Below are 22,093 nucleotides of genomic sequence, written 5' to 3' on the forward strand. Positions count from 1 at the left end.
TAATAATTATTTGTAAAGAAATATAATGTTATGAAAAATCGTCCGATTAATTCGATTAATCTCCCGATCGATTACACCTACTACTCGCGACCGAGTAGCGATTTAACTACACAGTGGGAAGCGTTCAAGCATTTCTTCGAACTTGCATCGGTGCTTCCATCTCTGCCTTCATCTCTTCCTAACGCCATCCTCGCTACTGGCACGACTCTCCGTGAGTTATGATGTATGGTAGTCTACCAAATCTGAGATCTTCACAAATAGTATTAAGAGAACGATGCCACGATGAAGCACCGATATGCTGCTCGCGATCAAATACACCTCTCCAAGGCATCGCATCAAAACATGCCGCGGTGGTCTCATCATCATCATCCGAATCAGTCTCTTCCACTACCCTCTCTCCAGCTGACCTCCAAACCTTTTGAACACACCAGATAATGCTTATGACATTCATATGCAACTTAATCATTGTATGCGCCAGATTTTGGAGTTGCTCTCAAACTTATCATGATTTTTGTTATCAAAACAGGGAGAGGTGCAATACTCTTCCAAACTCCCCTAATCATATTAATAAAAACTCGAGAATACGAATTCATACTTCCGCCCGGAGTATCCATAGAACGTGAAGATAGTTTAGACTGATGTCAATCGACCTTCTCTTTTCCAGTGACATTCCTACTAATCTTCGAGCTACCACGGGGTTGGTTCGCGAGACGACGACCGCAAATGCGAAGCTCGATTGTAGTTTCCTCCAAAACCATCTCGCTCATCAAAGGCTCGATCCCACCAAATCGATTCCCGCAATGTGGCGCGAGAGATGGCGCCTCAGGCGGAATGCCTAAAATCTCACCAACTTCCTAGATACTTCTCTCCCTCGTCCGATCTTAACAAAAATTCTATTACCATCTAACTCCCTCTTCTTATAGAATTGTTCCACCAAATCGAGTGGTAGAAATCATCTGTTGAATGCCACAACCTATTCCAATCCCTCATAATCATCTCACATCCAACTGTAAAAAGCGGTCGCGGCTATGGCGGTAAAAGTAAAAGCTTGTTCCGGCAAAATTCTTTGTCTTTGCGCCATTGAAGTTTTGAGACGATTTGAGGGTTTAAATGCAATGTGGGGATGGAGTTTGAATCAAACTCACTTAAAGTTTGGGCGGTGGTGCGGTGGTTCGAGTTTTTTTCGAATTTTTTACTGTTTTGGTGGTTGAAATTGATGGAAATGGTGGTGGGGATGTTGTGGGGAAGGTTTGGGGTGGGTGAATCCTAATTGGCATGGTAGTATTTAGGTTTTCATTTTTTTTTTCTTGTTAGGGTTTTGAGTTGTTAATGGCGGAAGGAAGAAACAAACCCGCGATCTGTTTTGCTGAAGAAGGAGATGCACGTGCCGCGCACGTGCGTGCTTTGGGCCCAAGCCCAAATCGTGTTTCCAAAATTTTCCGATTTTTCGTGCAACTTCAAACTAAAATTGCCGATTCGTTACCGGTCCGATTTTTGCGAATGAGATATGAAAACGATCAAGAGAGAATTTCCAATCCAATGATCCATACCACACTCTAATCTAACCGCGGATGACATATAGAACGGTGGTAAAAGCCTCAAAATACGTGAATGACGTAAGTTATGCGAACAAATGAAATCTAAATGCATAGATAATGTCAACCCAAATCAAAATATCGCTAAACAAAGATAAGCAACACAAATGGAAAGTTGAACAATCAAGGACGGAAAACCCAACACCCCACCCCGAAACAAATTTTTGGCAACGAAGTTTGAAAATTTGTTTTAAAACGTGGGTCTTTTAAAGTCAGATTCCCAAGACTTCATAGATGACTATTTTTATGGTTTTGATATTTTTACTTTTTATGAATAAGATTTAATATAAGAAAAACGAAAGGCAATAAAGACATAATTCACACTATAAAGAAACATGACTCAAAAAAATGAGAAAACATGTTAGAGTAGAATACGTGAATTATGTTAACCGTAGACTTAGGATCCGGTACTTACAGCCACACACTCCATAAGGAGGGCCCGGTTACCTGAATGGTGCACTAACCAATATATGGAATTGTAAGAAAGTACACCAAACAACAAAATGAGCCGTTTATAGTCAGATACTCGAGACTTTAACAAATAAATCCTGTAATTTTCCATATATCAACAACCTAAAGAGTTGTGGGGTCTTTCCATAAATAAATAATATGGAATGCACCCCCAAATAGAATCAAGCACCAAGATTTTCTACGATGCAACTTAGTGAAATGAATGCGAGGTCTGATAGATCTAGAATGTAACCGAGCATGCACCTTCTTCTTCATCTATGAACGAGATGGTGTCCAAGTGAATGATCGTAAGAAAATAGATGTTTGTGGAAGATATGGTGGATATGGATAAATTTTAAACGTAAGGAATGGAAGAAATGAGAATGTGGGTTTAGCACAAAACTCATTCATGGTGTAGGTGAGAACTGTCTCAATTTTAAAAATGAAGGTGTCAAGTGCCTTTACCTTGGGAATTACTTCCGTATTAGGTGGATTTAGAAAATCATTAAGCACAGAAGAAGCAAGAGGGTCAAGCGCAAACTCAAGATTCCTTTGAAAAGGTGGGGGCGGGGAACATTGATGGAAGGTAAATGAGTAACAGGATGATATGAGGTAGGTAAATGGCGCTCACCTAATGCTCTCAGAATTAGATCATCAAAATCTTTTAAATATGCAAGACATTCCTCGATAGGTGGGTTAGAAGAATCACTGGGATAGAGGGTGAAAAATTCTTCTTCTGTCATGGCGTCGAGGGATGAATGGATGTTGATAAGTGGGGACTCGCGAGATGGCAAAAAAGAGTTGAAGGAAATCTTCCTCAATTTCATCTACTTCCAAGGAGTCCTTGTCGAAATTAGAACTTCCGAAGGAAATAAATTGGTGCATCTGATTCTCAGGAAACGTGTTGTTAAAATACTCTTGAGCTAAACTCTCTATTAAGTGAACTTCTCCATCAATATTCGTATCAGGAAACTGTTTCATCGTTTTAAAAACATTGCCCTCAACAGAAAGATAGCCAAAAGACAAGGACATCGAACCATCGCGGCAGTTTATAAGCGCGTTGGCAGTAGCCAAGAAAAGACGCCCTAAAATAATCGGAACAGAGTCATTGGCGACTTCTATATCGAGTATAACGAAATCAGTAGGATAGTAGAAATCATGGACCTTAACAAGCATGTTTTCCACTACACCCTTAGGATACTTGATAGACCTATTAGCTAATTGCAACGTCATTTTTGTAGGTTGTATCTCCTATAGACCTATTTGTTTATATAAATAATAAGGGAGTAAGTTAACACTCGCCCCTAGGTCTAGTAAAGCAGTGGTCGTGTGAGTATCCCCTAAGGTGCATTGTACAGTAGGATGGCCAGGGTCCTTGTACTTAACGATTCCATTGTGTTCGGTTAAAGTTGGAAACTGTACAGTTAAAAAAGCATCTTTAGGAATATTTGTCTTACGCCTAGTAGTACACAACTCTTTAAGAAACTTAGTATGATGAGGTAATTTTTTTATCGTTTCAAGAAAAGGTAAGTTTATCGTTCGATTTTTAAAAACTTACCTAATCTCGTCAAAATTTGTATCCTTGTGTAACATAGCTAATCTCTGAGGAAACGGTGGTTTCTCTCTATATTTAGCATATAAATCAACAGGATGTTTAACCATGGCTTTCTGTTTCTTAGGTTGTGGTTTAACTTGTACCTCTACAGGGGTAGGATCTTCAGTTATCATTTCGGTATCTAGTTCGATATCCGGTGTAGGGACTACTGGCGGGGTAACTATATGCATAGTTACGGCGTTATCAATCACTCTGGCAGAACGGAGAGTGGTGATGACATTTAGCTCCCCTACGTTTGCATTGTCCGTACTAGTATTACTGTTTACCTCAAAGGCTGTGTTTATTGTTTTAGGATTAGGTACCGCTTGACCTGGAAACACACCTTTTGTTTGTACCTTCTCTTGTGATATCTGCTATAAGGAAAGTTGGATAGCTCGTAAAATCTGTTGTTGGGTTTGCATAAAGGTGTCGAAACAATCCGGTTGTGGAGGAGTGTTAGCTATAGGTTGTGTGACATGAACTATGTCACGTAGATTATTAATGGGTGGATTTTGGTAGTTATTATTTACCGGAACGATATCTCTATTAGCATTATAATTATTATTGTTATAATTATTATAATTTCCTTATCCTTGTCCTTGCCTCGGTGGAGCTTGGTTGTAATTATTTGTTGGCCTAACATTTTGGTTATTAAACTTTAGAGGTTGATTATTTCGCCAACCGAAGTTGGGATTTTATCGCCAAGGTGCGTTAGGTTCACTATTAATGAAACAAACATATCTTGTTGTGATTGTTGTTGTTCATAGGCGAGAGGACAATAGGAGTCGGGATGCTCTGGACTCAAACAGAAATTACATGGATTAGAGTTGACATTCATGACGGTGATAGGCTTTTGTTGAACAGAAATAGCCTCTACCTTTTTAGTGAAAGATTCGATTAAATTTTTAAGCTCGGGATCAGGTTTAATCTAGAACATACCGGCGGCCTTAACTGTTGAAGAAGAATTAGCGGAGCGAGAGATATCGTCACTACCCCCCTAGTTATTATTACGCTTTGTCTGATCTTCTAGAAATTTATAAGCCTCTAAGGCTCTCTTACTAAGGAAACTACCCCCATTTAGTATGTCAAGCACCTCTTTGTGGTGGTATAAAAGTCCCTTGAAAAAGGTTCGAACTAACGTGTCTTTCGTGAGGTTATGGTGTGGACACTCTATAAGAAGATCGGTGAAACGATTCCAAGCCTCTGAAAATGATTCATGAGGATTCTGTCGAAAGAAATGAATCTTGAAAAGTATTTCATCGGTCTTTAGTGGTGGGTAAAAACGTTCCATAAATAGTTGAACAAGTTTGGCCCATGAGTCCACAAAATTAGGCGCTTGGGCAGTTAACCAAGACGCCGCCTTATCGGCTAAGGTGAAAGAAAACACCTTCAGTTTAATTTGTTCAGCACCAACCGTAGGATGGTGGAATGTGGTAAGGACTTGTTCAATCCTACGCATGTGCTGATAAGGTTTTTCATGGTCTAACTCATGAAAAATGGGTAACAAATTAAATATATTTTGGGGGATTCGGAAATCCCCCACTAAGTCTGCAAAAATGATGCAAGATTTTGGGCTATCATTCAAGGCATTGTAAAACTCAGAGAGAGGTGACTCTCTTTCTTCAACCATTATTTCAGGTGTGGTGTGTGGTATACTTGATAGGTGTGTGTGTTGACGTTCACGATAGATTACGTTACTCGTTTTTCTTCTGCCTGACCTTAATCTCATGTAAGGCTAAGACCAATCTTAACTAAACACAACAACACTCAAAACAATCCTGATATGCTAGTATAAACCTCTAACAGGAGATGTGAGGGGTGGAAGGAAGAAGTACCTGAATGCCTCCTTGCTTCGTTTATGAATAACGTCTTGTATACGCGAGCTCAGTGTGTATAACGAGTTAGAAACACTGAATAATTTGAAGTAATGGAAGTTTGAACTAACCTGTGGAATTCGGGCGGTTCGGAAGAGGGCGCGGGGTGCGCTTTGAAATAGCCTAGGATGAGCGCGTGGTGCGCTCGTGTCTGACTCGAGGTCCAGGCACTTGGGCGCGGGGTGCGCTCTGGTTAAGCCTTGGGTGGGTGTAGGTCGAGCTCAGGTGAAACTCAAGTTCCAGGCGCTTCAGCGCGGGAGGCGCTTGAACTTTGCCTCGGTAGGGCGCGGGTCGCGCTCAAGTCCAAGTCGAGTTCCAGGTGCTTTAGCGTGGGGTGCGCTCCACTTTTGTCTAGGATGGGCGCAGGGTGCGCTTAGTGCAATCCTGCGAAAAAAAATCAGTTCCGAAGCAGCACAGCCATAGTTAGAATCAAACACGGGTGGGTGGGTTTAATGGGACTTTGGGAAGACTAACAATACTAATGAAAACAATTCTAAAGAAAACTAAGATGGCAGTGCACTATTTGATAAACGTAAAATGATAGTTTTATCTATGAATAAGGTAAGGAAACTCAAACGCAAGTAAAACTAGAACAAGATCCACATTTTCAGTCTACTGTTCGCAGGCACAGGTCGCGCTCTATCTGTGCGTTGGCAGAGCCCAGGTCGCGCTCTCCACTGTGAACTGAAGAATAACTTCTAATATGTGTGCATTCAAAAGCATTGCCAGGAGGCCAGCCACTTAAATCCTTTTCTATATAAAGATATGAAACTTGTCTTCATTGAATATTCATTGCAAATTTTGTCAAAGGTTCTAACGCACGCCATTGGTTATTCCATGTCTTGCTTGACGAATTTGCAGGACAAGTTACCAGCTTCCGTATACTTAGTTTCTTTTTGACATTGATCTTACCACAGAAAAGTTCGTTCTATTGATGAGTACGCTTCCTACTTTGACAACATTGATCCTGTAGCTCAGTATAAGACCTGGGTGACTAAGTCGGCATTTAGAGAGGATTATTGTTTAAAGTTGTCGACCCTAGGATGCGATTTTTCCTCCGAAAGAGTTAAAGCAGTATTTGTTGTTAGTGATCCTGTTGATTGGAGCAGGGATATTCAGGTTGTCATCACTTTGAATTTTGGAACTACAAAACCACTGAACATATTTCTTCACTTTTGTAATTTTTGTATTTTCCTTTATATATTTAGGAAACAAGTTACTGCATATGTTCTTTGAATTAGTTAGTCCCATTTGCAGAGGTGATTGCTTCTTTACTTTCTTGGGAAATGCTTGAACTGACTGATTTATACACAGGTTCTCTGTGACATTTTGAGGACGGGGGGTCTTCCAGGTAAAGAGGATGGGCAAGAGAACCAACCCCTCTGTACTTTGCAGCGGATGATCTTGAATACCAAGTGAGTCCAAAAGTCAGTTCTAGAATGCATCTATGGCCGGTTGGTGGAAAAGATTCCAAGAATCTGTGGTCCAAATGCTAAACTTAGAGCATAAAGTTCGATGAGTCACCATTTAGCTGTTAGCAATATCAACTGAATTAAATTAATGGGTTCCTTGGTTTCTGATTATCCAGTCAGATCAACCTTGATGAAGAAACCGTCAGAAACCCTCCCATAGTGCGTGGCCATCCATTTGTGGCTCCTTTAGCGCATGTCCTCTATGAGATATCAAATGGCAAGTGCTTTCTAACTTAGTTGGTAAAATATCTGATTAATGATACCAGAGGTCTGGAATTTGAACCCCGCTACAAACTATTGAATTACTGATATCTTTAAAAACAGGCTTGCCCACACATTTTTAGCCTTATAAAAAAAATATATATCAAATGGCATAAATTTTGCACATAGACTAGTTTCTTTCCAAATAGCTAATATAATTCTTGAAGCATGATATCTCTACACTATATGATAGCTAGGTTTTGAGGAACCCACTCTCCACTATGGAGTAGGCAAATTGAAATCTCTCTATTTGCTCAATTTATAAACACCTCCCTCACAAAAATTAGAAACCCCCTTTATTAATAATTTAAAAGAACCCCCCTAATGTAACTTAAATTATATAATTATTCTCTATTTTTCTCCTTGAATTTAGAACAAGCCCTCTTTTATTAATAATTTAGAAAAAAACTCCCTAATATCACTTAAATAACATAATTATTCTTTATCTATATCTATATCTTAATATTAAAGCTCCCACAAAGGGTATTTTTCAAACTCTATTAAAATTTCACATCATCATCTCCTATTGAAACGGGAATTCATTTCTTATTTATTAGACACTTCTAATTAAAACGGGAATCAATTTCCTATTAAAACATAAATTCCTCCTTTATTAGAAAAAAAATATATTCTAACACTTCTAATTAAAATGAGAATCTTTTTCCTATTAAAACGGGAATTCCTTCCCTATTGAAAATGAAAAATTTAGCATATCTAATTAAAACGAAAATCATTCTCCTGTTAAAATGGAAATCATGTTTCTAAATTAAGTCAACTATTAAAATGGGATTAAAAAATGGGTTTATAAGACTTAATTAAAACAATTTGTTAGAAAATTAAAACGAGTTTTTAAAACTTAATTAAAACGATTTGTTATGAAATTACAATAGGTTAGCGACTAAAACGGGAATCACGATTTGTTAGAAAATTTCTATATGTATATAGTTATGATTGTTGAACATGTTTTCAAAATAGCTGGTGTGTATGCACGGGCCTACTTTCAAGTTTTAATATTAAAGCTCTCAAAAGGGGTATTTTTCGAGCTCTATTAAAATTTCACGTCATCTCCTATTAAAACGACAATTTTTTCTCCTATTATAACGAGAATTTTTCTCCTATTAAAACAAATTCTAACACTTTTAATTAAAGCGCGAATATTTCTCCTATTAAAATGAGAATTTCTCCCCTATTGAAAATTAAATGAAAATCTAGCGTATCTAATTAAAACGGGAATCATTCTCCTATTAAAACATAATCTCTCTTCCAATTGAAAAAATGGGTTTTTAAAACAATTTGTTAGAAAATTAAAACGGGTTAGCGACTAAAATGGTAGTCCCAATTTTCTAAAAAAAATATAAATGTTTCTATTAAAATTCCACGGCATCTCCTATTAAAACGAGAATTTTTCTCCTATTATAACAAGAATTCTTCTCCTATTAAAACAAATTCTAACACTTTTAATTAAAGCGGGAATTCTTCTCCTATTAAAATGAGAATTTCTCCCCTATTGAAAATTAAACGAAAATCTAGCGTATCTAATTAAAACGGAAATCATTCTCCTATTAAAACATAATCTCTCTTCCAATTGAAAAAATGGGTTTTTAAAACAATTTGTTAGAAAATTAAAACGGGTTAGCGACTAAAATGGTAGTCCCAATTTTCTAAAAAAATATAAATGTTTCTATTAAAATTCCACGTCATCTCCTATTAAAACGATAATTTTTCTCCTATTATAACGAGAATTCTTCTCCTATTAAAACAAATTCTAACACTTTTAATTAAAGCGGAATTCTTCTCCTATTAAAATGAGAATTTCTCCCTATTGAAAATTAAACTAAAAATCTAACAGATCTAATTAAAACGGAAATCATTCTCCTATTAAAACAGAATCTCTCTCCCAATTGAAAAAAGCGGGTTTTAAAATAATTTGTTAGAAAATTGAAACGGGTTAGCGACTAAAATGGTAGTCCCAATTTTCTAAAAAAAATATAAATGTTTCTATTAAAATTCCACATCATCTCCTATTAAAACGATAATTTTTCTCCTATTATAACGAGAATTCTTCTCCTATTAAAACAAATTCTAATACTTTTAATTAAAGCGGGAATCCTTCTCCTATTAAAATGAGAATTTCTCCCCTATTGAAAATTAAACGAAAATCTAGCGTATCTAATTAAAACGAAAATCATTCTCCTATTAAAACAGAATCTCTCTCCCAATTGAAAAAACGGGTTTTTAAAATAATTTGTTAGAAAATTAAAGCGGGTTAGCGACTAAAATGGTAGTCCCATTTTTCTAAAAAAAATATAAATGTTTCTATTAAAATTCCACGTCATCTCGATAATCTTTCTCCTATTATAACGAGAATTATTCTCCTATTAAAACAAATTCTAACACTTTTAATTAAAGCGGGAATCCTTCTCCTATTAAAATGGGAATTCCTCCCCTATTGAAAAGGTAAAATCTAGCATATCTAATTAAAACGGGAATTATTCTCCTGTTAAAACATGATCTCTCCCAATTGAAAAAAATGGGTTTTTAAAACTTAATTAAAATAATTTGTTAAAAAATTAAAACGGGTTAGTGACTAAAACGGTAGTCCTAATTTTCTAAAAAAAATCAAAATATTTTCAAAAGAGCCGGTGCGTATGCACGGGCATACAAATTAGTATTAATATTAAAGCTCCCACAAGGGGTATTTTCCAAGCTCTATTAAAATTCCATGTCATCTCCTATTAAAATGGGAATTTCTCTCCTATTTGAAAAATAGGAATCCTATTATAGCGGGAATTCCTCTCCTATTAAAACAAATTCTAGCACTTCTAATTAAAGTGGGAATCATTCTATTAAAATGTGAATTCCTCCCCTATTGAAAAGGAAAAATCTAGCATATCTAATTAAAACGAGAATTATTCTTCTATTAAAACAAGATCTCTCTCCCAATTGAAAAAACGGGTTTTTAAAACTTAATTAAAACTTAATTTAAAATAATTTGTTAGAAAATTAAAACGGATTAGCGACTAAAACGGTAGTCAAAAGAGTCGGTGTGTATGCACGGGCCTACAAGCTAGTATTAAATTAGATGTGCCTCCCCTATGTAATTACAATTACAATCCAAAAAAACCATGTTAATTATCGATCTCGAATGACGGTTTTCAAGATTTCAGGAAAAAAAAAACCTTGATGCGTAGCACGGTTTGCATACTTGTATTCTCTTATTGGCTATACCATCACTATCGTGTCCTAACTGGGCTCCTATCATGACAGGCTTCATTTCTTTCTAAGTGTCTTGGAAGCGGTGCTTTTAGGATTGCATTAGAATCAATCTTCAATAGGTAAGGTTAGACCTGGTCTATCAAAAAAAAAAGGCTAGGCCATATAAATGCATATGACTTGACGATGTGCCTTTTTACGCGTATGAACATAAGACATACCACAAATTCACTTCTCTACCTCTAGAAACAAGTATTTTTCTTGGTACACTTCTAGTTAATATGAATGAGTATACAAAATTAGGGATGCTCTGATTGTTGGGGTCCTTCACCATAGCTGGAACGACCTCATGAGATCGGGTGGAAGGAGTTCAAATGATCTGCTCACATCGGTTGAATATTGGAATTCGGTGGGTTCAAACGATCTGCTCATATCGGTTGAACTTTTTCTCCTGGAATTTCAGTCCTCGAACAATGTGGCCACATAGAATGGCAAGGTATCAGATGTCACCGCGTAGTTTGGGAGCTGATATCTTGTTGCCACCGCGTAGTTTGGAACGCGCCGAAATTTCAGAACACTATAAAACCAAGTTAAGTTTTTGTGTGAATTAAATCTTAGAGAGAAACCCAATTTTGAGAGAAACCAAAATTAAGAGAAAACCATTGCAAAAAGAAAAACTTGTAAGGAAAGAGGAGTGATCTAGTAAGTTTGGAGAGACTTAAGAGGAGTGTTTGTAATCTTCCTTCCCACACTTATAAAAGGATTAGTTCTTGTGGACGTAGGCATCATTAGCCGAACCATGTTACATATTGTGTTTTCATTGTGGTAAGTTACTCTATATTTCTATTGCTTATTTGTGATAGTTATATCCATAGTTTAGGTTGTAGTTGTTAGTTGTAGTTAAAGTTTAGATTTTTTATTGGAGTAGTAGATTGTCCAAGTGCAAACTATCTTAGTGGGGATCGATTGGTATCGTTTACCCCAACAAGTGGCATCAGAGTCGTGGTTAGATTACTCACAGAAGATAGTTATCCAAATTTTGCCTAGAAGGTATTTGATAAAATTCCTAAGAGGAGTTTTAAGTTGAAATAGCTTGTTAAGATGGACTATTCTATAAATACTCGCATGACTAGTCTAAATAGAGGTAAGTACACTATTTGGAAAGCCAAGATGGAAGACTTGTTTTATTGCAAGGACTTGGCACAACCCATTAAGAATGGAGGAGTAAAATCGGAAACAATTGCCATGGTTGAGTGGAGCAAGCTTGACAGAAAAGCAATTAGGTACATTTGACAGTAGATTGACGACAGTGTCTTCCACCATGTATCCCAAGAGACCACCACTTTTAGCTTATGGAAGAAACTTCGAAGACCTCTATGAGAAAGTCTTTGGAAACAAAGTGATACTTATTAAGAAGTTTGCTAACACGGCACAAAGAAGGTTCTTCAATGTCCGAGCATCTTAATGACGCACAAAATACCATCAATCACCGCATTTGATGAAGATTCATATGGGTGACGAAGTTGAGGCTTTGTTACTATTAAACTCTCTGCCCGACAGTTAGGAGAGTTTGGTAGTTTCTCTTGGCAGAGCCACCACGGATGGAATCGGCACGATGGAAATGGCTATTGGGGCATTATTGAATGAGGAGACAAGAAGGGGTTCACAAAGCAGCTCCTCTCACTCAGAGATCTTTGTCACAGAGAAGCGGGGGAGATGTAAGAGTAGAAAACCATCTCATTCTAGAGGTGATGACAGAAGCAAATCTAGGAGTGAAGCTAGAACTCCTAAGGCAGAGAGACAATATTTCTATTGTGCCACCAAGGGTCACTTCAGGTATGAGTGTAGAATACTGAAGAAGGATGAGAAGAATAACTGTGTAGATGAAGACATGGTAAGGAGGAACGAAAGCACAAGCCGAGATCTACCGCACTAGTAGACAATGGTCTAGTAGGAATTGTGTCAGATTGTGGTGAATGCTGGTTTAGTAACTCATGCCAGGATACAGAGTGGGTGATAGATACAGGAGCATCCTATCTCACACAACAAGACATAAGTAAGTTTTTTCGCTACCTATAGCCGCGGGTGAATTTGGTGAAGTGAAGATGGGTAACATGCATGCCTCTAAGATTATAGGCATTAGGGATGTTCATGTAGAAACTAATGTCGGCTACACCTTGACACTCAAGGATGTAAGACATGTCCCTCACATTCGGATAAGGCTAATTTCCGTTGGAAAGTTAGATGATGATGGCTTTCTAAACTTCGTTTGGTAACGGGGTATGGAACCGAGTAGATGTTCTATTGTAGTAGCCAAAGGGAAGAAAACTTGCTTGTTTTACAAGATACAAGCTAGTTTGTGTAAATCAGAGTTGAATGTGGCACAAGAAGAAGCTTCCTCCGAACTATGGCATAAGAGACTATGTCATATGGGAGAAAAAAGCATGAAAGTTCTCGCCAAGCAAAAGGCCTAGCCAAACATCAAAGGTACGGATTTAAATAGATGCACTCATTGTTTGGTTGGAAAGCAACACAGGGTGTCTTTCCAAAGATTCCCCTCTCACAGAAAGGAGAATGTCCTTGAGTTAGTACACACATATTTATGTGGTCCTATGAAAGTGAAGTCTCATGGGGGAGCTTTGTACTTCTTGACTTTCATTGATGATGTGTCAAGAAAGATATGGGCATATAGTCTGAAAAACCAAAGATGAAGTTCTTGGCGTGTTCAAGACTTTCCATAGCATGGTGGAAAGAGAGACAGGGAAGCCTTTAAAGTGTATTCGCTCAGATAATAGGGGAAAATATACATTGGGCCATTTGAAGAGTACTGCAAGAGTCATGGGATTTGTCATGGGCAGACCGTTTCCAAGACACCGCAATAAAATGGTATAGCCGAGATGATGAACCGTACCATCGTAGAGAGAATGAGATGCATGTTGTCTCACTCTAAGCTACCAAAGAGTTACTTGGTAGAAGCAATGACAACAGTACATACATGTGATCAACCTATTGCCTTCGAAGTCTCTGAATAGTGATTATCTAGAGAGAGTATGGTCAGGCAGAGATGTTGATTATGAATACTTGAGGGTATTTGGGTGCAAGACATTTGTTCATATTCCCAAGGATGAGATATCTAAGTTTGATGACAAAGCCAAGCAAAGCATTTTTCCGGTTATGGGGATGAGAAGTTTGGCTACAAACTTTATGATCCGATCAACAAGAAGGTATTCGAAGTCGAAAGTTGTGTTCTTGGAAGACCAAACAATTGCAGACTTTGAGAATGGTGAGAAGCTAGAAGCTTTCATAAATGATCTTGTTGATTTAGAACCGAAGTTCCCACCGTGGAACGGTAAAAGGCATTGAGAATGCAGAGAACCATGGATTTGAAGCTCATGATGATGATCATATTGCTCATGATGGGATAGAACCTATTGATATAGAAGATACAGTTGAAGTGCATGAACCACCACCGAAAGCAAGCGAAGTGCATCCTCCCGAGCCACAAGAAGATGGGGTAAGGAGATCCGAGAAAAAGACAAACTTCAACCAAGTATCCACCACATAATGATGTTTTACTATCTGATGGTGGAGAACCTATGTACTATAAAGAGGCTCTTGAAGGTACAAACAAAGAGAAGTGGTTGAAGGTCATGCAAGATGAGACGGGTTCTTTGCATAAGAATCACACTTATGACTTAGTTGAGAAACCAAAAGAAAGAAAAGTTTTCAAGAATAAGTGGATCTTCAAAGTCAAGCATGAGGAGAATAATCCACATCCAAGGCACAAAGCTCGCCTTGTTGTGAAGGGATTTGGTCAAAGTAAAAGTATTGACTTTGATGAAATTTTCTCTCCTGTAGTTAAGATGACTTATATTAGGGTGGTATTGGGTTTGGCCGCAAGAATGAACCTAGAGGTTGAACAACTATATGTAAAGACAACGTTTCTTCATGGAGATCTTGAGGAAGATGTCTATATGGACTCGCCAGAGGGTTTTGAGGTCAAAGGCAAGGATCACCTGGTATGCAAGTTGAAAAAGAGTTTGTATGGGTTGAAACAAGCATTGAGACAGTGGTACATGAAGTTTGAGTCATTTATGGTGAAGCATGGCTATATGAAGTCTGCTTCCGATCATTATATGTTTGTTCAGAAATTTCTTGATGGGGATTTCATAGTGCTCTTGTTGTATGTGGATGATATGTTGATAGTTGGCCAGATACAAGATATCCAAGCTGAAGAAAGACTTGAGTAAATCCTTTGAGATGAAGGATTTGAGTCAAGCAAAGAAGATACTTGGGATACGGATCACTCATGATAGAAAGAGTGGAAAGTTGCGGCTTTCTCAAGAAAGCTACATTGAGGAGGTGTTGAAAAGATTCAACATGGATCAAGCGAAGCCAGTCAGTTGTCTGCTTGGTTGCCAGTTTCACATCTGCAGTAGGCAGCTTGATGTATGCAATAGTGTGTGCAAGACCTGATATTGCTTTCGCCGTTGGTGTTGTAAGCTGCTTTCTGTCAAATCCGGGTAAAGAGCATTGGGAAGGTGTTAATTGGATATTGAGATATCTCAAGGGCACTTCCAAGGTGTGTTTGTGTTTTGGTGGGAGTAAGACCTTGCTTGAAGGCTACACAGATGCAGACATGGTAGGTGATGTTGACTCGATGAAGTCCAGTTCCGGTTATCTGTTTACTTTTGTAGGGGGAGCAGTTTCTTGGCAATTTAAGTTGCAAAAGTGTGTTGCCCTCTCTGCTACAGAAGCCGAGTATATTGCAGCCACAAAGTGTTGAAAAGAGATGCTATGGATGAAAAGATTCTTCAATGAACTTGGGCTAAAGCAGAACCAGTTTGTTGTTTTGTGTGACAATCAGAGCGCCATCCATTTGAGTAAGAATCCGAGTTTTCATTCTAGATCCAAACACATACATGTGCGTTATCATTAGATTAGAGATGTTCTTGAAGAGAAGCAATTGTGCATTGAAAAGATCCATACCGACAAGAATGGGTTAGATATGATGATCAAAGTTTTGTTGAAAGGCAAGTTTGATGTTTGTTGTGCTACCGCCGGAATGGTAGCACATTCCTCCTGTTGATTTGGGAATGCGTGGAGGTATCCCCCTCATGGTTTCGGGAGGGGGAGATTGTTGGGGTCCCTCACCATAGCTGGAACGACCTCATGAGATTGGGTGCAAGGAGTTCAAATGATATGCTCACATCGGTTGAATATTCGACTCTGGAATTTGGGGGTTTCAAACAATCTGCTCACATCGGTTGAACTTTTGCTCCTGGAATTTTAGCCCTCGAACGATGTGGTCACATAGAATGTCAAGGTATCAGTTCGATGCCACCGCGTAGTTTGGGGAGCTGATATCTTGATACCACCACGAAGTTTGAATCGGTATTTTGCGTGACGCCACCGGAAATTTCAGAACACTATAAAACCAAGTTAGGTTTTTGTGTGAATTAAGTCTTAGAGAGAAACCCAATTTTGAGAGCAACCAAAATTGAGAGGAAACCCTTGTAAAGAGAAAAGCTTGTAAGGAGAGAGGAGTGATCTAATAAGTTTGGAGAGACTTGAGAGGAGTGATTGTAATTTTCTTTCCCACACTTATAAAAAGATTAGCTCTTGTGGACGTAGGCATCATTAGCCAAACCACGTTACATCTTGTGTTTTCATTGTGGTAAGTTACTCTATATTTCTATTGCTTGTTTGTGATAGTTTTATCCATAGTTTAGGTTGTGGTTGTTGGTTGTAGTGAAAGTTTAGATTTTTTTATTGGAGTAGTAGATTGTCCAAGTGCAAGCTATCTTAGTAGGGATCGATTGGTATCGTTTTCCCCAACACTGATGATTGCAGTACAAAAATGTGCACTTGCTGTTCTGGTCAGATGTGCTCATCCATTCAGTACTTCAGTAGGCTTCTGTTAGGGATCTACCTCAACCAACACGACGAATTTAGAATCTAGAAAACTCAAAAGAAAGAAACAAAGAAGAGGAACACACATATATACATGGTTAGACAATTGCCTTAATCCACAAGCGCACCACAATTCACTATTATCAAGTAGTTACAAACACTAATATCTCTCTCTCAATCAATCTCACACAAAACACTCACAAAATAGCTCACCTAATTTGTAATCTATGCTTTCAAGTTTCTCTCTAATGTGTGATCATAAAACTCTAAAGATGGGGTTCTATTTATAGACTCCCATCGAATACAAGTCCTAAAGCAAAAAGGAAACTAAAACTGATTTGGATAAGGCTTAATGTGCTTGCAGTTGCAATCAGACTTGAATAACATAACAATCTCCCACTTTGAGACTGATAAACAAAGTAACTGTACTTCTTGTATAACTGGTGCATCATGGTGCGCTTCAACAACAATCCTCAAGCTAGAATACCAAACGAAGCTTAACAGAGCTTCAGTTTCTCAATAGTCACTAGCTTAGTCAACATATCAGCTTGGTTCCGATTTCCTTGAATCTTCTCAAGTACTAGTACTTCATCTTCCAGAAGCGACCTGATAAAATGGTAGCATATATCAATATGCTTAGTCCTCGAATGGAATAATGCTTAATTCTTCGCTAGATGTATTGCACTTTGACTGTCACAATGCAACACATTTTCTTCTTGTATCAAATTAACCTAACTCTTCCAGCAAACCTTGGAGCCATATCATCTCTTTGCTAGCCTCAGTGACTGCAACATACTCTGCTTCTGTAATAGACAAAACAACTATCTTCTGTAATTGTGAAACCCAACTTACGACTGTTGCGCCCATAGCAAACACATAACCAGTGGTGCTCCTCCTGCGATCAATATCTCCTGCAAAGTCTGCATTAACATAACCTTGCAGTTTTATATCATCACCTCTGTGATAACACAAACAGACATTAGTAGTGCCTTTCAAGTAGCATAGTATCCACTTAACTGCCTCCCAGTGTTGCTTTCCAAGATCACTAAGAAATCTTCTCACAACTCCCACTGCTTGAGCAATGTCTGGTTTAGTGTAAACCATTGCATACATTAGACTTCCAATGGATGAGGCATATGGTACCTTAGCCATGAAATCTATGTCTTTCTGGGTCTTGGGAGATTGTTCCTTAGATAACCGAAAGTGACTACCTAAGGGTGTGCTATTAGGTTTAGCATCACTCATGTTGAACTTTTGAATGACATGTTCACCATAATCAACCTGAGACAATGTCAAAGTTCCTTCTCCTTATCTCTCTAATTTCTCATCCCAAGAATTTGCTTAGTGCACCCAAATCTTTCATAGCAAATTCACTTGCCAACTATTTCTTCATTTTTAATCTCATTCATATCGACCCAAACTATCAACATATCATCAACATATAGCAACAAAATAAGATAACTAGAATCAAACCTCTTGTAGTAACAACAATGATCAACATTGCACTTGAAGAAATCGTTCTTTTGTATGAAACCATCAAACTTGTTGTACCACTGTCTTGGTGCCTGTTTCAAACCGTATAAGCTTTTTTTCAGCTTACACACCATTTCCTCCTTACCATTCATGATGAAACCCTCCAGTTGGTGCATATAAATTTCTTCATCTAGGTCACCATGAAGAAATGCGGTTTTAACATCTAACTGCTCTAGATGTAAACCTTCACCGCCATGATACCGAGTCTTTCTGATAGTAGTAAGCTTCACCACTGGAGAAACTACATCAGTCTAGTCAATACCATGCTTATATATGCTGAAACCCTTTGATTACCAATCTGGCCTTGTACCTTTTAGAGCCATCATGCTCTTCCTTTACTTGGTATACCCATTTGTTATGCAAGGCCTTCTTCCTAATGGGTAATTTAGACAACTCCCATGTCTCATTTGTGATGATAGAGTCCATCTCATCTTTCATATCAAGCTCCCACTTGCTTACATCCTCTACCTTCATTGCTTCATCATAGCACCGGGTTCACCACCATCAGTAAGGAGTAAGTAAGTCACATAAGTGGATGTGGGATACTTTTGACTCGGCACATGTTGCCTAGAAGTCTTCCTAAGATCACTAGCCGGAGCTGGAGTCTGTGATGTAGCAACATCATCACCACTTTCGTGTTTGTGATCAGGAACATCGAACTTGTTGTTGCACTGTACCATGACTAACTTCAGTGTCTTCCAAGTCAACAAAGTTAGTCCCACTTACATGTGTGTCATTTTTGTCCTTGTACATTATATTCTCATTGAATACCATATCTCTACTCCGTATGATTTTTTGATTATGGTAATCCCAAAATCGATAACCAAACTTATCACCACCATATCCAATGAATACACACTTCAGTGATTTAGGATCAAGTTTACCCCTAGACTGATCACTGATTTGCACATATGACACATATCCAAACACTTGCAAATAAGAGAGACTTACTTGCTTGTCGCCCCAGATCTCCTAAAGTAACCTGTGATCTAATGGAACTGATGGCCCTTGGTTAATCAAGTAAGCTGTTGTACTAACTGCTTCGGCCCAAAATAGTTTCAGTAACCTTGCATGTATACGCATGCACCGTGCACTCTCAGTCAATGACCTGTTCATTCTCTCACCCACCCCCCTTCTTGTTGAGGTGTCCCTGGCAGTGTTTTCTCCATCCGAATACCATTTTCAGCACAGTACTCCTTGAAACCAGTATCATTACTCTCCACCATTATCAGATCTCAAACATTTCAATTTCTACCCTGTCTCATTTTCAACTATAGCTCTCCACTTCTTGAATACATAAAAAACCTTAGATTTCTGCTTCAAGAAATAAACCTATACCTTTCTAGTATAGTCATCAATGAAAGTCACAAAGTATAACTTACCACCAAGAGAGGAGACAGATGAAGGACCCCAGACATCTGTGTGAACCAACTCAAGCTTCTGTTGCTTTGGAGTTCTTCCCACTTTCTGAAAGCTAACACACTTCTACTTCCCATATATGTAGTTCTCATATAAGTCTATCCTAGTCGACTTCAAACCTGGTAGCTTTCCTTGTGAATGAAGGACTTGCATTCATTTTTCACTCATATGGCCAAGTCTGCGACGCCATGTGTTTGGATATTCTTTGTCATCAGCAACATCAACATAACCACAACCACTGGTGGTTAAATAGAGAGTACCATCTTTATTTCCATCGTCGCGATAAAAGCGATGCAAATTTTGCTACTTTCCAACTTTCACCTGTAAAATGGGTATTGTAACCTTCACTTGCTAGCTGCCCTACTGAGATTAGGTTTCTCCTCAAATCCGGAACATGCCTTACATTTTTTTAGCTTCCATACAGACCCATCAATCTTGACCTATACATTGCCTTTACCAGCAATGTTGCAAGGCTTGTTATCACCTAGATAGATTGTACCAAGATTACTTGGAACATAGCTTTCTATCATATCCTTATTTGAAGTCGTATGGAATGAAGCACTCGAGTCCAGCACCCAGGAGTCGTCTCTGCTCTCTATAGAACAAATCAATGCATCATCTAACACCTCAGCCACATTGGCTTCTTGGCGATTCTTCTTTCCATGTTTCTTACCTTTCTTCTTTTGGGGCAACTGACAATCATAAGAGTAATGTCCTTTCTTGCCACAGTTATAGCAATCTATCTCGGATATATCAACTTGAGATTTTCCTTTGGATTTATATGTTCTTATCAGAATCCCTGTATGAATTTCTACCCCTACTTTCAAAACTCAATGCAGACTCAGAAGTTGAAGCAACATCCGATTTACTTCGAATCTCCTCGGTCAGTATCATACTAACTACATCATCGAACTTCAACTTCATTTTACCTGCAGAGCTACTGATAAGAGCCCAAAACTGTAGTTTTAACCCCTTAATAATCATACTGTTAGACCAATTATGTGAATAATAAGTAAGAGTTAATACCGACACGTGTTTTTATGCATTTCAGGCTTCAAAGTTCATTATGTGCGAAAATGTGCCACTTTAGCGAGATAAAGGAGCAAAAGTCGTCAGAAACTTCCTAATGCCATATCTTTTGGACTCGGACCTCGGATTGAGGCCTACCTTATGTCAAAACGACCGCTCGGAAAGAGCTTTGCAATGGTCCAAGCCTTGACCCAATCAAAGGAGCAGAAGTGGATGAAAAGTCTATGGAAGCCAACTGCAGCTGAAGAGGCCTTTTGGATTTGAAAGAATTGGGTTTTGGGCTCATTCCCTCGCCCAAAACATGGCTCCAAGCCCATGCACGATTTTTGGATCTGGAAGTATAAAACAAAAGCTTGACTCGGTGTTAATGGCAAAAATGGCTTAGGTTAGGAAGCTAATGTTAATGGAGTTTAGGGTTAGAAAAAGATAGATCTAGATTAGTTTTTAGATCTAGATCTAGTTTTGAATCTCCATTTTATTAGTTTTCATTTCCCTTTGTTTTAATTTAAAGTATTAAAATATTGTTATTGCTTCATTAGATAAATCAAGTAGTTTATTATTGATCAAATTCGATTGTGTCATTTATCTATTGCTTAGATCTAATTTCATTTCTTGGTTGTTAGTCATTTCGTAGTTATTGATGTTAGATTTTAATTATTGTTTGTTAAATTTCATAAAGTTAGAATCTTTAGATTTAGTTGTCTTAAATTTATAATTAGTTTTAGTTTAAACACCAAACACGTCACTCTCACCATTGTTCCTTGTGTTGGATCAATTGAATTTGTTTAAGTCTTGAGAATTAAGAGTGGAACGAATCCTTACTCGTTGTATTGCATGATTATGTTTTGAGAGTAAGAAGTATTGATTTAAACGTAAGAACGGTAGGATTACGTATTAGTGTTGTTAACATTGATATTTAGCATTCTACAATTTTATGGTTATCAAATGGCGCCGCTGCCATCTTAATCTCGTTCAAGACAAGAATTCAATTGCTTGAATCCAAGGGGCAATCCCCCATTCTCTACCCACCCACCCTTTTAATTTTTCATTCTTATTTCTTGATTTTCGAACTGCTTCAATCGCTTCGCAGGCATAGGGGCTGCGGATTCACTGAGAAAAACACTGCGGTGAAGGTATTTCTAAATTTTCGAAAATTCTGAAAATATTCATACATAATATTTAATGTGTTGTTGATTTACTAGAATATTTTCAGATTTTTCAGAGTTGGTTTACCTTGTAAAACAAATACGATCTTTACAGTACTGCATTTCAGTTTTCACACCGTATGTTCTTGAAAAACGGACAAGTAAGGTTACTTAAGGAGTTCTAAAAATTCTATAATTTTTACAGGAGTATCTATCCTAATCCAGGAGTTTGTAGTAAAAATTTGATGAGTTTTTGATTTGTTTTGACCTCCTAAATAGTAGAGTGTTTCCAGTGTGTTTCTGCAGTGTTGCAAACACTTAATATCTGGAACACCATCCAATAAGGAGAGGTTGTAGAACTCCAATTGCTCTAAATTTTTTACAGGAACAACTAGGATCTGTTAGGAGTCTCCAGTAAAAATTTGGAAATTTTTGGATTTGTTTTGATGGGTTAACCATTCGGTTGTTTGTATTGTGTCCGAAAACGGTTTTGCAAACTTTGGAGGGATGTAGAGGGACTTTCACAGCTCCGATCGATCTGAAATTTTACAGGCTACTTGATAGACGTCTTATCAAATTACTGTAAAAATTTCAG

At 37.9% G+C, this 22,093-nt stretch overlaps 1 pseudogene across 1 annotated transcript in view; it reads left to right on the top strand.

The window, feature by feature from the left end:
- The window catches only part of LOC147476454 (cardiolipin synthase (CMP-forming) / mitochondrial hydrolase fusion protein-like), a 42,325-nt pseudogene that overhangs the window by 10,689 nt on the left and 9,543 nt on the right, over positions 1-22,093 (top strand). The window contains exons 3-5 of the transcript XR_015209767.1: positions 6,431-6,632; positions 6,828-6,928; positions 10,514-10,581. The product of XR_015209767.1 is annotated as a cardiolipin synthase (CMP-forming) / mitochondrial hydrolase fusion protein-like (transcript). The remainder of the gene's footprint in view (positions 1-6,430; positions 6,633-6,827; positions 6,929-10,513; positions 10,582-22,093) is intronic.

Source organism: Coptis chinensis, chromosome 9 (genome assembly GCF_015680905.1).
Source record: "Coptis chinensis isolate HL-2020 chromosome 9, ASM1568090v1, whole genome shotgun sequence".
Lineage (NCBI taxonomy): Eukaryota > Viridiplantae > Streptophyta > Magnoliopsida > Ranunculales > Ranunculaceae > Coptis > Coptis chinensis.